Raw genomic sequence first — 6,000 nt, 5'->3', positions numbered from 1 at the left:
TTTTTTCAAAGAAATGGAACAAATAATCCTAAAATTTGCATGGAACAAGAAAAGACCCTGAATAGCCAGAGGAATGTTGAAAAAGAAAAGCAAAGCTGGCGGCATCACAATTCTGGACTTCAAGCTTTATTACAAAGCTGTAATCATCAAGACAGTATGGTACTGGCACAAAAACAGACACATAGATCAATGGAACAGAATAGAGAGCCCAGAAATGGACCCTCAACTCTATGATCAACTAATCGACAAAGCAGGAAAGAATGTCCAATGGAAATAAGACAGTCTCTTCAACAAATGGTTTTGGGAAAATTGGACAGCCACATGCAGAAGAATGAAACTTGACCACACACAAAAATAGACTCAAAATGGTTGAAAGACCTAAATGTGAGACAGGAGTCCATCAACATCCTATAGGAGAACACAGGCAGCAACCTCTTTGACCTCAGCCGCAGCAACTTCTTCCTAGAAACATCGCCAAAGGCAAGGGAAGCAAGGGCAAAAATGAACTATTGGGACCTCATCAAGATAAAAAGCTTTTGCACAGCAAAAGAAATAGTCAACAAAACCAAAAGACAACCTTCAGAATGGGAGAAGATAATTGCAGATGACATATCAGATAAAGGGTTAGTATCCAAAATCTATAAAGAACTTCTTAAACTCAACACCCAAAGAACAAATGATCCAATCAAGAAATGGGCAGAAGACATGAACAGACGTTTTTCCAAAGAAGACATCCAATTGGCCAACAGACACATGAAAAAGTGCTCAACATTGCTTGGCATCAGGGAAATCCAAATCAAAACCTCAATGAGATACCACCTCACACCAGTCAGAATGGCTAAAATTAACAAGTCTGGAAATGACAGATGTTGGCAGGGATGTGGAGAAAGGGGAACCCTCCGACACTGTTGGTGGGAATGCAAGCTGGTGCAGCCACTCTGGAAAACAGTATGGAGGTTCTTCAAAAAGTTGAAAATAGAGCCACCATACAATCCAGCAATTGCACTACTGGGTATTTACCCCAAAGATAAAAATGTAGGGATCCAAAGGGGTACGTGCACCCCAATGTTTATAGCAGCAATGTCCACAATAGCCACACTGTGGAAAGAGCCAAGATGTCCATCAACAGATGACTAGATAAAGAAGAGGTGGCATATATATACAATGGAATATTATGCAGCCATCAAAAGGAATGAGATCTTGCCATTTGCAACGATGTGGATGGAACTGGAGGGTATTATGTTGAGTGAAATAAGTCAAACAGAGAAAGACATGTATCATATGACCTCACTGATATAAGGGATTCTTTTTTTTTTTTTAAAGATTTTATTTATTTATTTGACAGAGAGAGACACAGTGAGAGAGGGAACACAAGCAGGGGGAGAGGGAGAGGGAGAAGCTCCATCCCAGGACCCTGGGACCACGACCTGAGCCAAAGGCAGACACTTAATGACTGAGCCACCCGGGTGCCCCTGATATGAGGAATTCTTAATCTCAGGAAACAAACTGAGGGTTGTTAGAGTGTTGGGGGGTGAGAGGGATGGGGTGGCTGGGTGATAGACATTGGGGAGGGTATGTGCTATGGTGAGCAGTGTGAATTGTGCAAGACTGTTGAATCAGAGATCTGTACCTCTGAAGTAAATAATACATTATACGTTAAAAAAAAAGAAGAAGAAGAAGATAGCAGGAAGGGAAGAATGAAGGGGGGTAAATCGGAGGGGGTGATGAACCATGAGATACTATGGACTCTGAAAAACAAACTGAGGGTTGTAGAGGGGAGGGGGGGTGGGAGGATGGGTTAGCCTGGTGATAGGTATTAAAGAGGGCACATTCTGCATGGAGCACTGGGTGTTATACACAAACAATGAATCATGGAACACTACATCAAAAACTAATGATGTAATGTATGGTGATTAACATAACATTAAAAAAAAAGATTTAATTGCTCTTATTGACAGGAAGAGGAAACCCAATATATAGCCCGACAAGAACTATTATCCTTGAAATCATGAGACAATCTGTGTATATCACAGTGATTCAGAAGTATTTTGTAGCCGTTATTGTGATTGAGATTGAGAATTCAGTGGTGAATCTGGCACTAAAGAGTTTCCTCAAGAAACTCGGTACCGTGGAATCACAATCAGGCAAGTAAATAAGACTCCAGGAGGATGGGAAGAGAAACTAAGCAGGATTGGGTGGTCCAAGGATTATTTCAGGGGAGTCTTAGTCTTTAGACTGAGAGGTAAAAGTTCTGATGCAATTATTATTTCTTAAAAATCACTGACATGATAACCTAAGCAAATGTCTTATTAACCTTTAATATACTCACAGATAAGGCAATTAGCTTGGGCACTTAATTGTACAAAATTCTCAGGGGTCTAAGAACAGAAATGTCAGATTTCACATGTAAATCAGAGCCCAGTAGGAGAGTTAAGATTTGGCATACTGAATTCTTGGTGAGTTGATGTTTCTCTAATCCTTGATTTCTTTTTCCTGGCTTAATTACTTCTTGGTAACATCTAACATTTTATTTCAAGAAGGATGATGCTTTAAAAAGACTGTCACCCCAGAACATGATCTGAGGTTTTAAGAAATCACATTAATTTCCCCACATCAGATTGCTTATGAACAGCCTCTTCTCCATTTTTCTGTTTCTTTATTTATAATAACCTTCTTCTACAATGTAGTCATTTTACTGTGGAAAATTTAATCCACATCATATTTGAGTATAGTCTCTCCCTGATGAGCTTGATAATAGGTATTTGTTATTTGTATTTAAAATAATTGCCTCGGGCGCCTGGGTGGCTCAGTTGGTTAAGCAACTGCCTTTGGCTCAGGTCATGATCCCGGAGTCCTGAGATCGAGTCCTACATTGGGCTCCCTGCTCTGCAGGGAGTCTGCTTCTCTCTCTGACCCTCCCCCTCTCATGCTCTCTCTCTCTATCTCATTCTCTCTCTCAAATAAATAAATAAAATCTTTAAAAAAATAAAAAAAATAAAAATAAAATAAAATAATTTCCTCAGGGTCACCTGGGTGGCTCAGTCGTTAAATGTCTGCCTTCGGCTCAGGTCATGATCCTGGGGTGCCGGGATCAAGCCCCATCGGGCTCTCTGCTCAGCAGGAAGACTGCTTCTCCCTCTCCCACTCCCCCTGCTTGTGTTCCCTCTCTCACTGTGTCTCTCTGTCAAATAAATAAATAAAATCTTTAAAATAAAATAAAATAAAATAAAATAATTGCTTCATACAATCTCTTTTCCTAAGAAATTTGAAAGTTAATCCTTTGACGGCATCCATAAATATTTCTCTCGTAATTCCATAATTCTAAAGGGATTAATGTATTTTATTTAATGGGCCTGGGCATGTCCATTGGACCAGGGCAGATGATTGATCACTTGGTCTTCCTCTTATCTATAATGGAAAAGGCAGAGCCAATCTGATTGGTAACATCCTGACACCCATTAAGACTTGCCCTGTTGGCACTCACAGATGTTGGGCCTCAGTGGCAGAGAACCCCGCTTCCTCTCGCACCTGCCAAAGCTCGGAGTGTCCTTGGTTCCTGTCAGCTAAACATCCAGCACTGCCCCCCTCTCCTTATCTCCCTCCCTCCCTCTCCTCCATACTCCCCCACCCCCACCCCCAGCTTCTTTGCCTAAAAGCAAGAAATCAAGGCAGTCTTTGCTGCAGGTTGTTCTCTTGTTAAGGTCAGAAGAAGTAAAAATTCCTAGTTTGGCTTCAGGCCGAAGCTGTGTTCCACCTGTCAGTTTTCTCCCTAGACAGAATCTGCACTGTGATGTACTGAGTGGCTTTATATCTTACATAGTTTCAGGGCTGTGAATATATACTTTTTTGTGACGGAACTCAGGAAGGGAGGACGGGGAAGACTGAGGCCCTTGAGGTCCAATGCAATGTGATAAAAGAAGTATATTCATTAATTTGGGAGAGAACTACACAATCAATTAAAAAAAAATGTTTCTTCTGTGCCGACCCCTTGCTGTGCATGTCAGAGTTAATGAGATTATCAAAGCATAGTCCAGAAGCTGAGGTTTTTTAATCCCAGGCATTCACCTGCGGAACAACAGAAACACATGCCGGCGAATGCAGAGCCGGAGTTCAGGGAGTTTCTCACCAAAGGAATTTCTGCTGAACCTTGGAGAAAATGGTCTCAAGTAATAGGACAATTGGGTTGGGGAAACTGGCTTGACTTTCATTTAAAATGCAAATCTAGCTTCCTTCAAAAGAAAGTTTGGCTGGTCTTGAAATATTAAGTATATAAGATATGATTACAAAAAGACATGTGAAATATTAACATTTTTTAATTGGCTGATATTTAATTGACTCCTTGGGGAAAATGCCTTAAGTTAATGTTAAGAAATCAACTCCTCTATACTTGCATGCATCCAAAGTCTTCAATTAAACACCACTGATTAATCATGAACTAGTTAAAACTTAGTTTATTCTAGAAATGTAATCTACAGAGTGGTCTTTGAGAATGTTCCTTCTGCTGTGATATTTCTAAGAAATTTAACGATGGGGAAATCTTTTTTTTTTTTTTAAGAGAAAGAGAGTGCAAGAATGGGGGGGAAGGTGCAGAGGGAGAGAGAGAATCTTAAGCAGGCTCCTCACCCAACAAAGAGCCAACGCAGGGCTCGATCTCACAACCCGAGATCATGATCTGAGCCGAAACCAAGAGTTGGATGCTTAACTGACTGAGCCACCCAGGTGCCCCTGGATGGGGAAATCTTATCATCTTGAGTTTTGTCTACTGAAAAGCAGATATAAAATTGCAATCTCAGTTTCTGGATGATTGCATGATACAGTGAGTCTGTCCCTAACACATCAGTTATTAATATTGGGAAAATACATATTTCTTCTTTTATAAAAAGTAATCATTGTGGATCAAGTGGTACAAAAAAAAAAAAAAGGGCTACTCCTTGTGAGTCATAAGAAATCATGTGATAACTAAAAGTAAGCTGTAAGAGCCCCACCTGAATTGATATAAGGTCGGGTCAGACACCTCTCTTGCTTGTGGGTCAGATGGCTTCTTTTGAAGAGTGTTGGGAGGCACAGGGGAATTGAGAAAGCATGCAAGTTACTATACTTTTCAGGGATAAATTGACTTTGCCAAATGTTTTTGTGCAACAGCAACTGTCCCTCATTCTTTCTCTTACTAAGTAAAATTTTTCTATGATTCTACAGGTTATCCCCTTCTGACGGTGGCTGTCAACTTTGGCTATGCGTTAGAATCCCATAGAGAGGCTTTAACTGGAATGCTCAGGCCACACCCTGGACCATGTAAATCAGAATCTCTGCCTATGTGAACAAAATATTGGTCCTTTTTAGAGCACCCCAATGAATCCCAGGGGCATCCACATCTGAAAACCACTCTTTTGAGAGGATGAGGAGTCCCTCAATGAATAGTTATTTAGAATGGGAGCTCTCAGCCCTGTGTTCAAGGGTTTTTTAAAAGATGGTTTTGCATCTTATTCTTAAAATAGCACACATATGTGGGATAACTTTTAACAATAAATGTAAACCAGTCTTCCTCTTAGAGAGGAGTTTGAAAGAGGTTGCTTCCTCTGAATCTGAGACAAAGATTTTCTGTATCTTCTGAGAGGCAAAGCTACCTGCTCACCTACCTATTTTTGGTTGTTATGACACTTGGAGATGTCCACGAGGAAGCCTTGGTGCACAGATCATGAGTGGTTCGTGCAAGCCCGGCCTCTGTCCTTCACCCTCCAAGTGTGTGCGGACGAGCCATTGAAATGCTGTCAGTCTCGCACCTCGGTGGCTGTCGGTTAAGCATCCAACTCTTGATTTGGGCTCAGGTCATGATCTCAGGGTCGTTGGGATCAAGCCCCGCCTGGGGCTCTGTGTTCAGCATGGAGTCTGCTTGAGATTCTCCCTCTGCCTCTGCCCCTCCCCACTCACACTCTCTCTCTAAAAAAAACAAAACAAAACAAAAAATATTCTCAGTTTCAGTCCTCCTTTGGAAAGTAATTG

This window comes from Mirounga angustirostris, unplaced genomic scaffold, assembly GCF_029215605.1.
Source record: "Mirounga angustirostris isolate CCGP_5_RB_7025 unplaced genomic scaffold, mMirAng1.0.hap1 SCAF_6, whole genome shotgun sequence".
NCBI classification, from domain to species: domain Eukaryota; kingdom Metazoa; phylum Chordata; class Mammalia; order Carnivora; family Phocidae; genus Mirounga; species Mirounga angustirostris.
This window is presented reverse-complemented; position numbering follows the sequence as displayed.